Raw genomic sequence first — 12,448 nt, 5'->3', positions numbered from 1 at the left:
AAATTAATAATGTCATATTATAATAATATATTATCTTGTCCATGAATAACATCATAAACTTTTCTTTGTTTTCCTACTTCTACCCCCTACGAATATGTATCTCTCTTTCTTACTTTTTTTTTTCAAATAAGTTAATATTTGATTCAAATTGTTTGTGGATCTTTCTCTTAACAAAATTAGCTATCATGGAGAACTATATTGACAGACAATTTTAAGTCATCTTGTTTTAGCAAAAAAAAAGTGAGGTAAATACTGCTAAGGGGGAAAAATTAGGAAGAGAGACTAAAGTTTATAATATTTTCATGAACAACATAATATAATGATATAATAGTGGAATTATCCTTACAACCACAAGCATCACTTGCATCAAGTCCCCTTGTTTGACGTATACGAGATAGCTACTCTGCGAGGTTCAAGAGCAGAGACAAATGCAACAAATGAATGTTTCCAAATATTGAACATTGTAATAAAGAAAATATGAGTTTTGATAATTATAAGATTCTTTATCTACTAGTCGTGTAGATTTGATTATGGAGAGATAGCAAAAGGAGTACATTTATTAAGAAACAGTAGAATAGTTAATACTCAATTTATAAAGGTAACATGACTTGACGTGTTCAAATATTAAAACAAGCAATCAAAAATAGTACTTTAGAACAAGAAGTTACTCTTGTTTAATTTTCATAAATGCCATCCCATATGTTGAGGAAACGAGATCAACAAGGAGGGAAATTGCAGAAGCACAAATGAAATAATGGGTAGGAGAGCCATTGTCACGATGGGTATAAAAACCCATGATTTCTCCTGCCCAAACTCTTTGTTAAACATCATAAATACTGTGGAAATAATCAGAGTTACCACTCCCTGGATAAGACTTCTTGGCAAAGTATGCAGGAAATCTTCTTGTGCATAACGAGATGTCAAAATAGAAAAGAACACTAATAGAGAGGTGCTTGAAGTGAACAATGAATCTGCATTCGAGATTGCAAAAATGATGAAAACACAATGTTTCCAGCTGAGAAAATGGGGAGTCCACTTTTTTCTTTGTTGCCACCTGGTACTGTGATTGCTGCAGCAAAGGCGATGGTAGCAAATAGTGATGCTGCAATTGTGCGTGTGCTTGATGTTCCATTTCTCTCCATCTACTTTCAACTTCTCATGTTCCTCAGTAAAAACCACATACGGAGCTTTCTCCTCACGATTTAAGGCGGGACCATCTGCTTTACTTTGACATAGTATTATACGCAACAAGACTATTCAACAATACATATATAACTTGAAAATTTTAAAAGGAAAACATTTACTCAAGGTTGTATACTAAAAACTGAATTTTATTTGGAAAAACCAATAGTGCAATTAATGTGGCAATTAAAATGCTTAGTCATCACTCTCTTTGTCTCATTTTAGTTGTCATTTGTCACTTTTCAAGAGTCAAACTACATTAACTTTGACTTATATTTTAAAATTAACATGAGAAAATTAATAACTTGTCATATAGTTTTTTAACATCAAAACTTGATCTGGTCCAGTTTGACTTTTGAAAAGAGAAACCTGACAAATAATTTGGGATTGAAGAAGTACAAATTTTTAACCACATAATGAGATAAATTCTATTGGAGTACAGAAGTTGAATCACCTTAAACCATTGTAGTTCTAGTTGAATCTGAAAAGCTGGTCCAGAGACAAAGTTTAGCTTATTTTGTGGTGACATCTTTCCAGCCAAATCCAAGATGGTATTGCCCGAGGAGTCAAAATAAATCACCAAATGGTTCAGAATCCGGCTCATCTGACAGACCAACTTAAACACAATTTTGCAGCGATTCTCTATTGCAATGTGTAAGTTCATAATAAACTAAATAAGGAAATCTTCTGACTATAAGTTCAACAAACTTGTAGTTATCAAAATATGCTGCATCAAGTAGAGAATTGCCAGCAATAGATTCAACATCTCTGTCACTCAGCTTTTCTATGTTCTGGCATAAGCATGTTGCATACTTAAATGCATAGTGATGAATTGACTTTTGACTCTCGAACTAATTTCAAATAAGGCACAGTAACACAACAACACAAAATGAGTAATTTTTTCGAGACACAAAGTACAAAAAATTAGTGTAGGTGAAATCCTTAGGCTTATACAAAAATTTGCAGAATTAGATGACTTGTATCGAAAGTCAAGGACACGAGAAGAGAAAAATAAATGTGTAATGGAGGAAAAAAAGATGAATAAAGCAAGTGAATCAAACTAGGATAATTTTTGCAGATCTTCATACATAAATACGTATTAGAGAAGAACTTTAGCTACACTAATAGAATTAGACCCGCAAATAAAATAATGCAATGAAAAACTTGTGGATCGGTCTGAAGTGCCTCGACAAGGTTGGAATAGAATGACTTGACAAGTTTTTCTGCCAGTAGAAAGACCCCAAAAGATGAGAAGTTATTCAGTATAGCAACCTGTCCCTTTAACTACTTTTGGCCATTTTGAGCCTGAAAGATCACCTTCTAACAATAGAAATTGAAAATTATTGAACCAAGATTATTAAGGGAGAAAACCAAGATTTTAAAACCTAGTTTCTAAATCATAAAACTAGGGATTTTATAGCATTCATGTCAATCTACTTGCACTAAAGTTGAAGGGATTCAATAAGAAATTAAGAATATGTTTATCATGGAAGAAAAGTCAAAGATTGGCCCAATAATTATAACAAGTGGACTAAATTTCATGGTTAAAAGTTCGAGTCCAAGAGCCAAAAGATTGGGTCATGTCCCAAGAAGAGGGCCTACATGAAGCCCAATAGGAGAATAAAAGTTTCATATTTTAAAACTTTCCTAGTATAAAGTTTTTAAATTGACTTTATTAGTATCATAATTATTTTTATTTGCTAATTTTGATTACTAAAATCAATTAAGATTTTTAGCACTTCTCTTGATATTTGAAGATTTTAATGTTGAATTTCACTTTCTTTCAATTTTTGTCTTTAATCTTTATAATTTTACTTCTGCATTATTTTACTATTTATTTTGGTATCTGATTCTTATCAAGTGGTATCTGTTCTATCAAGGTTTCGTTTTTGATAATCTTGTGAGTTTGAAAAAAAATTGTATTTGCTTAAAATTACAAAAGAAGGAGAGAAAAAAACAAAATTTTATTTAAAATTAAGAGGAAAAAATTCAAGTTCTTCCAAATTAAGTTGCATTCTGAAACATCACGAAGTGGGGAAATTTGAAGTTTATTTTTTCTTGTTTCACAAAGTGATCTTTTCTCATCTCATTAATCCTAATTTATCTAGGCTTCAATTAAATATTATATTTATATATCGTACTTAGACAAGATTGTTACTAATCTTGTTTATACATAAATGTTAAAGGATTCATCGAAATATAGTAAATTGTATAAAGTAAATATTATATCTAGGTAGACAAAGAAAAATGACATTCAAATTAAAATATTGAATTCATTAAGGATACTGAGAGATGTTACCAAAAGTTTCAAGAAGAGCAAACAACTTGTTGATCACTGTGATAAAAACACACACACACAAACGCTAATGAGATTTAATTTTCCTAAAATTCTTGAGGACATGGAATATTAAAGAAAAAAATGAAAGATGATAAAATTCACCAATCCTGTAGCAATTTCTTTCATACTTTGTTTTATTTACCATTTGTGATACATTCTCCAAATCATTGGCAATTGATGTTTTTTGGAGACTCTGTGAAGTTAACCGAATAGGAACACCTTAATAGGGGAGAAAAGGCGATTAGTCAGCGAAGGACAACATGAATTAGGTAAACATAGAATTAAGGAGAAGGTTAAACTCACAATAGTAGAGTAATTGTTGCCAAAAGTGTAGACGACTTCCGCGAACGAAAGTAAATTCCTTAATGGCGAGGTCCTTCAAAGCAGATCTTTCGTATTCCGCATATTCTGCCCCATGAGTGAACTCTTCAACTAACTCAGTTGCAAAATCTATCAACAACACTTGCTAGTTATATATATATTGCACCACAGTTTCTTAGAAAAATATCACAGGTTTAAATGAACAATAATGTTGTACACAACCTATGAAAATTGAAATCAAATAACAACAATGACATGAAGTTGAAAAATGTGAGTGAAGAAGAGAGTAACCGAGATATATATATAGGAGAAAGAGTAAGTCACAATTTAATTCAATTTGTTATTTCTACATATACATATTTGAATCTTCCAAGTATATGATGTCTTTTTTATACAAGTTTACTGTGAGTAAAAATCAAACTAACCAACACATTTTGGAAATCAGAGGTTTTAAGCTTTGACTCATGAATCACAGGTTTCAGTTTTATTGTTTATTACTAATATTTAAATAAGCAAAATTAAATCTTTCAATGATTTCACAAATAATCTTTTTATAAATAACACAAGATTAATAATCAATAATAAAGAAAAAAGTATTATAATTACTTTTTGAGAAATATCATGACACAACTAATTAAAAAAATAAAATTTAAAGCAAAAAAAAATCAAAAAATTAAATTAAAAATGTTTGGACCTACGTTTTCACGCCTGGGACGTACGTTTTTATGCTTGAGGCTTACTCCTCAAATTTAAAAATTTACGCCTTATGGATCTACGTCTTTAATTTACACCCCGGAGAAATTTTGGTACGCGCTGCCTTGAGACTCGCCCCAAAAACATTTTCGAGAACACTGGTATATGTCTTTAGATTTGAGGAGAAAAAATTTATAGATAAAGATGTCTTCGAGAAACATTCCTGAGCTTTCGTCATCGGCCTTCACAAAAGAAGTCAACCTTCTTTGTTTTATGGTGCTCGCTACTTTCTATTTGAGGCATTAATGCAATCTGGTTTCGTTTTGTGTATGTCGTGTCAAATATCAATACATCCATCACCAAGGCACACAAAAATGGGATAAATTATCAATCCTCGTGCAAACCCATCTTAACTAAAAGATGCTTTGAGTCTTCTACTATTCTTACCCGAGTTTTGGTTCACTCATATCTATCCTTCATCACCCTATTGTTAGATACCAATCCACCTCTGGCCTCATAGCGTATCAATAGAAATTCTCTCGGGATTTTATCACAAGTTTTTTTCTAGGTCAATGAACACTACATATAGATTCCTCTTCATTTTCTTTTACTTCTTCACCAGTCTGCGCATAAGATAAATGGCTTCGTAGTCGAATACCCTGATATAAATTTGAACTGGTTCTTGAAAATAGGCACTCCCTCCTCACTTTCTGTTATATTTTAAGTGTTTTGATGATCCTCACTAATGCAGGAACCTGGTCCCTGGCTGAGTGATCTCGTCCAAATACAAATGGAGTATAACTGTAAAGTTGTCATGTCAGGTGGTAGGTTAAAAGTGCAGTGTCCTACACTAATAGGAAGAGCGGATGATATTGTCTATTTCAGTGTCTCACAAACAAAGGAGCCTGGTCCCTTATTAAGTTATCTCGTCCAAATCAATTTTTGTGAGCAGCTGTAAAGCTATCATGTAAGAGGCTAGTGAGGCGTCAACGTACTACACCACTCAGAATGGACGCAGTTGTTTGTCCAACGATCAATAACTCTTTATGGTTGACTTAGTCAACATGAAAAACGACAAATAAATTCAAATCATTTAAATAAGAAAATCAGTCGGCAGTCCTTTTCTAGAAGTCACAAAGAAGTCTGTGAGGGACCTGATCCCTGCAAGATTGTTTACGTGAAAAGGTGACAAGACAACTGTCAGTAAAGCTGCTATGGTAGGTGCACATCTTTTCTAACAGCAGGCCTTCAGCCAATGGGATGGTCTCAATGAGTTTATGGTGATTTATATCATCTCTTTTCAAAAAACACAAACTTAAGATTAGGCAAATTAAAACTCAAAGATCTTAAAAGAAAAGGTCATCTTCAAGAAATAATTCAAGCACAAGAATGCACACAACAAGGACCCGATCAAGAAAAAAACGCTTTTCATACTTGTTTTTGTTCTTGAATGTTTACATTGAGCTTAACTTGTAGGATTTGTTTCATTGTTTGATAGAAACGTTTCAAACTTGGTTTGAGTCTTGTTAGAACATAGTTATGAGTAACTTTTTTCCTTACTGTAAAAGTCTATAATAATAAGTTGGGCTAGTATAGTGGGCGGTGTGGTATCCGCTTAGTTAAAGTCTAAGTCATCTACAGCTGATGCCCTGGCTTGTCTATGTAATAGGTGGTATGGTTTAGTGTGGAAATTAGCAGGCTAATTTCATTTTGTAAACTCACTTTTACTTTTGTTTGAAGAATATTAGTGGAAAAAGTTTGAAAAGTCCTATTGAGGATAGGTCGTGATTTTACCCTTGATCAATGAGGTTTCCACATAAAGTTGCTTGTTCAATCTTTACTTTCAGCACTTATTTTACTGGTTGTTATTGTAATTGTACTGAGGACCTAGTCCTATCGAAACAAATTGACGCATATTTTTAGTTACTGTTATTGCTGAGTAAAGGGACCTGGTCCTTGACTGATAAGTGGGCGCATACATTCCAACACCCTCAACTCTACTCCCTCTTCCAAACTTCCATAGTGTGTAGTTTGATACTCTTGTAATTGCAACTATAGATATCACCCTCTTTCTAGTAGAATGAAATCAATATACTCCACCTTTATTCTTATAATATTATAGTCGTCTTTAAAATAACATTAAGCAATCAAGTTAACCATTCAATTCATGCCTGCCCCGCGTGTACTCTTTCAAAACTCCAAGAAACCTCATATGGGTTGTCCCCTATAATATTCAATCGTAATAGATCTATAATATTCAAAATCCTAATGTTTCTTTTATTACTCCTAATTACCCAACACAATGTGTTTGTCCCCTTATTCGTTCAAGATGTTATGGAAGTATGCTTGTCATCTTCATCTAATAAGAGCATCTTCCACTAGCACTTAGCCGTTCTTATCTTCTATGTATTTCACTTGATTTAGGTCACAATTCTTCATTTATCTCGCCTTGGAGAGAATGTACAAATTTTTATCTCCACTTTTAATTTTTCCCCTTGCTTAAATGCAAGGGTTCATAAGATGTCATTTTTGTCGTCGTAATCGCTAACTTCTTTGTTTTATATGGTTATACCTTTTCTAATTCATCTGTTTTTTCCTATAGATCTCTGCTTTCACCAACTTTGCACAAGTAGTCTACTATGTTTCCACTTTGCCTTAACTTTGCCTTAAACTTCTCCATTCAACCACCATCCCCTTCATGACCACCAAAAGTAATCATTGAAACCCTAGAATTTCTTTGCCTGCTTCCCTAATGCAACGAATTGTCCTATCCCACATGTTGTTTGCATCCCCACTACTCCATGAAGCTCAGATTTCCATAAACCTCTCATCCATCCCCCAAGCTCGACTAGGGATCAAGCATCCTATTTGATACTCCAAATCACTCGCAAAAATTTTAAAATAATTTCAATATGTATACATATTTATGTCAAACGCCCACTAAACTTCAACACTTATATCAAAATCCATAAACATTTATTTAATAGTAATACTCAATAAGGTCACCATTAAGAATAAATACCCTATCCCTCAGATTGACGACTTATTTGATCAACTCCAACGGGCAAGTTACTTTTCGAATATTGACTTGAGATTGGGGTATTACTGATACGCTCAAACTTACTTCTCAAATAAGAAGTAAAGCGGTCATGTCAACTAAATAACCCAACTAGTGAGGTTGGGATCGTTCCCACGAGGAAAATAGTTTAGACTTAACTTCAATCTATTATTACTATTGTTTAGTCAATTACTTCCTTGGAAATCAAAAATGATAAAAAGGGGGGTTTCTATTCCTAAATTAATGAAAATAACTAGCGAAATAAAAGGAGACAACTAACAACTTCGAATGTGGAAGTTTAATCAATTAATCAAAGTAACTAGGGTTTACGTATTCCCCAAAGGTTCATAACTTGATAGGTCTAACTATAACAATTCTTTCCTAGTATCTTGCATGCAAAGTGATAAGTTATGTATTTCTAAATCCTTGGTCCGGCATCTAGAAAATTTCACTCCGCACCTTGGTCTGGCTACATGTGTTGCTATCCTAACCCTTATATTTACCTCAGATTAAGCATTATATTCGATATTTGACTAAGTTATTACCTCGTACCAATCAATACTAGCCTATTAGATAGTATACACTAAATCTATGTTGATAATTCTTTTCCTATTATCTACCTCTTTGGTCCGGCAAGTAGCATTAACGCGAGTTCTAACGTTGGCCTTCCGTTAAAAAGACTTCTATGCGAAAGAATTATCAATACATGGAAGACACTATTCTAGAATTGTTATTTTAGTTAGGTTTTACCTCATTATTAGCCTATGGTTACCACAAACCTAGTTATGGAGTTTAGTTACTCATAGTCATAATCACAATATTCAAATATATGGTATAAGAATTCATGTACTTAATTCAATGAGAAAGAGTAAAATCCGAAAGTTCGCTTGATTAATCAACAAAAATCACCAATAATCAATTCAAAGAATCTCAAAATAATCAAGAATGTAACAATAATCAATGGTCTAACCAAGTAATCCAGAGTCTAACCTCAAAAACGTGGTTTTTTGAACTATTTATAGAAAATAAAAACCTAATTAAACAAGGACTCTATTTGCTAGAGATCTGTCAAAACGCGGCTGGATCGACGGACATCACGACGGATCGTCGTGGTCACGACGGATCGTCATGGTCACGACGGACCGTCATGCACTCTGTCGTCCCATACTTGATGCAATTTCTTCCGCTGCTCTCTTCATTACCCTTGACGGCAGGTATGACAGATCGTCACAGGCACAACGGTCTGTCGAGGGTCTCCGTTCCAAAACACTTGAACTGTTGGAATATGGGTATTGGAACTACTTCTCTGAACTTCATGACGAACCTGCATGATGGAATGTCATGGACACAACAGTCCGTCACACTTTCCGTAACCCCACACTTGGTAAGACTTCCCCATCTTCCTTCAGCAGCTGCACTACGTTGCCACCTACAGACCGTCACGAGCATGATGGACCGTCACAAGCTCCGTAGGTTGTCTCTTCTGCATTTCTTCGCTCAAAAACCTCCGCATTCATCTTTGGACAGATTTCCTGCAAATAAGGAGAAACTTTTATAAAAATTAGCACAAAAAGGCTTTTGGACACACTAATCTTAAGGAAAAAGTATTAATCATAATGTGAAACCATGGTATATCAACACACTCAACTTAAATTCGTTTTTTGTCCTCAAGCGACGCACTATGACTCAATACACAATCTTTGTACAATAGTATCCATGTTTTATCCTTTGCAATCATTTGGCTATCAATCCTGATTAATCTCATCATATTTATGCATGCTATCACTATTAGGCTTGAATTATGTGGAATCAGACCATGACACAGACTCACCATGCACTAACACCTATCATCTTCAATTTCTCACCGAGGTGCTAATATTTCCAGTAATGCAACTAGTGTCCTTACTTCAAAACAAAATCGTCATTTTTCACACAATGATTTCAGTTTGAGTATAAGGATTACTTTTCAACACTCACTCTCACAACAAATTCACACTCATTCATACCTATTGCCATAAGTTTGCCCTTATTTTTACTGTTTTAAGTTCGCTATACAACCCTTAGGATCACGATGGGACTTTCTTAGCTTGTAACATAGGCTTAGGGTCAGGTAGGGTATATTTAGGTATACTTTTGTGACTTTTTTCCCTCCTTGACATATCGTCTTAACATACCATTTTCTATCATTTTATTTGCCCAGTTTCCCACATTTTTTCACCTTGCTATTTTCCCTTTTTTCTTCATTTGTGTAAGTGACTCTCTTCTTTTCTTGCTTGTATTTTGTTTTTCATTTGTACTTTTCTTTCAACTAATTATTGAGTCACTTTACTTTTGTTATTTCTCTCTCTTTATTCTTTCAACCCCACTTTCCAGAGCATTCCTCATAATAGCCACCCTCAACTCATTGCTTTGCCATGAGTCAAAGTACACAAACCCAAAGTTGGGTCAGGGCCATAAAAAGGTTGTTTACTGCATTAGCCACCCTCAACTTATGCTTTTAGCATAAGCTGAGGTGCACATGTCCAAGGAGGGACCAGAGCCAACACATTATTCCCAGAAAAGATCAGTTGGGGTGAGAAAGAAAGGTCTAATTTAAGCTCAAATCATTTGGATCAAAGAAGTATAAATTTCATTTGGTTTTCATTTATTTAGGCTAAAAATGGGCTATATTGAATAAGGGCCTATGATCCTTTCCTAATTGTCTATTACAGCTTACTTTTAGCAGGACTAACCAGGCAAGTTCTAGCTCAGTACAAATAGTGGACTATTCAAATCTTCCTCACACTCACTTGACATCTCATAACTCTACCAGATTATCAGACACCTAGTTCGAATTTTAGACTTAGGGTCATGCAGTGGTGTACCTCTATGTCATGCTTAGAGCCACACATTTATCAATTACTATGCCTAGTCATGCATCATTTTCCATTTTATCAGGATATCATTTTCGCCGTCATGCTCCAGAATTAAACTATGTACACAAGATATAAACATGCCGGTTCAACGGAAAAAGTAATCAATCTTTTGGGGAAAAAGAACACAGGCAAGAAAACCCCAAAAAAGGATAGTGAATTGGGCTACTCAGACTTCACCCTAGCACTCACTTTCAATTTACCCCACCCCCGACAAAAAGACATGCAATTGTCCCTAATGCATAAAAAAAGTTAAATACTAGAGTGGTATGTGAAGTAAACCAGGGGCGCAAAACGCCAATGATCAGCAAGATGGTGGGTGCGGTTCACAGGAACCCACTAGCTCTGTAATCTGGACACCCTCAGTGGTGTCCTCAGCAACAACAACACTATAAGCATGCCTCCCGCTATCTCCAGGGTTCTGGAGCTAGACGCCCCAGCATCTAACTTTTCGGCTCTCATTTGATGCGCCTCCTCCTCAGCAAGCGAGGATCTCCTTGCAGCCTCCATCTCACGGCGCTTCTTCTTTCGTGCTCATGCCTCATCCTCCTCTCGACCCCTACGCCTCTTGGCATGCTCTCGAAGGGGAGGTGGTGGAATCTCTGAAGTGACGAATAGGGCCGCCATCATGGTATCTTCAGCCAGCTCTACACTAGGGGCCTCAGACTCAGGCATCCTAGACTCTAAGATCATATCAATATCTGCGCGAAGACTGTCGACCGCAGCCTGAAGGGTCGACACATCCACCAGAGGGGCTGTTCGGGTTAGCACTCGCAGCTCAAAAGAGTCAAAGCTCTAATGAACCTCAGTGATCTTCCGCTCTGTGTGCTGGACCATTTTCCGCTCCATATGCTCTTCTACATCGGTAATAGACCTCTGCAGCCAAGGCTGGATATGATGCAGAAGTGTAGCCATTTGCGCCTCTAATTCTGAACCCTAGCAAGCTGGACCAGAGCGGGTAAAGGGTTTCAGCGAGAGGAGCTCGATGCAGTGCTACTACTCGGGATAGACTTGACCGGGGTAGTGTCAGTGGAAGCCGCCTGCATAGCCGTGCAGGCATGTGCTATCGTATCAGCAAGATTGTCACCAAGTGGAGGCAGCTTTGAACGGGGCCCTCTGCGTGGAGCCAACTCATTGGCCTCATCTCTGATGAGGCCGATATCAATAGTTCCCAGAGGGGTCTTGAGCTGATCAACGTGCCATATAGGCACACCTGCGGACCTATATTGAGAAAATATGACGCACGGGAAAGGGTAAGTAGTTGTGACCTTAAAAGTACTCTCGTGCATGACCGCCTATACAAGCCACGCAAAATGAACCTCGAACCCGGCTATCATCGCCGCCATCAGTACTGCTCGATCCCATGTGACGATATTATCAGCGGCTGTGGGGGGAAGGCAGTGGCGGACAATCAACCACAAAAACTTCACTGTGAAAGTCAGGTTGGCCTTCTTGATGGCCCCCTTCGGCTCAGTCACCCAGTCGGCACCCTCTCCATCAACGGACAAGTGCAGGTCCATCCACCTCTTGGTGGTCTCTCTCATCGACGGCTCACGCCGAAATTGGCCATCTTTTACAATCTGTCATCGGTATTATCGGATAGCATCAACATTCTCGCCGTATAGAAATTGGCGGATAGCAGGCAGGGAGATATCAACTGGAATGCTACGTACTCGGACCTGCTCTTATGGGGCCTACTTGCTGGGGGCAGCCCGCCTATCAATCTGTGATCGGAGAGTCGATGCGTAGGATGCGTAGAACTCTCGGACTAGCTCTTCACTATAACGTCCCAACGGACGTGCTGTCCACTCCAGTCGATGTCTGGTGAAGAGATTGTGGATCTTAGGCATCGTCGGGAGACTTCCCGTAAGGACCCGCCTCTCCAATGTAAGTGTACGAGTCAATAATTCTTTTGTCATTCAGGAACTTTGCATCAGAACAGAC

The 12,448-nt window shown here is 36.6% G+C and overlaps 1 long non-coding RNA gene across 1 annotated transcript; it reads right to left on the bottom strand.

The window, feature by feature from the left end:
* Nucleotides 1-646: 646 nt before the first annotated feature.
* Nucleotides 647-2,569, bottom strand: LOC112941573 (uncharacterized). The gene is made up of 2 exons (XR_003246954.2): nt 1,637-2,569; nt 647-1,217 (listed from the first exon to the last, which is right to left on the bottom strand). It is a non-coding gene; the product is annotated as an uncharacterized lncRNA (long non-coding RNA).
* Nucleotides 2,570-12,448: the final 9,879 nt, after the last annotated feature.

The sequence above is a fragment of the Solanum lycopersicum genome, chromosome 5, assembly GCF_036512215.1.
Source record: "Solanum lycopersicum chromosome 5, SLM_r2.1".
Classification (NCBI taxonomy): domain Eukaryota; kingdom Viridiplantae; phylum Streptophyta; class Magnoliopsida; order Solanales; family Solanaceae; genus Solanum; species Solanum lycopersicum.
The sequence above is the reverse complement of the archived record's forward strand: the minus strand, read 5'-3'. Positions and strand labels throughout refer to the sequence as shown.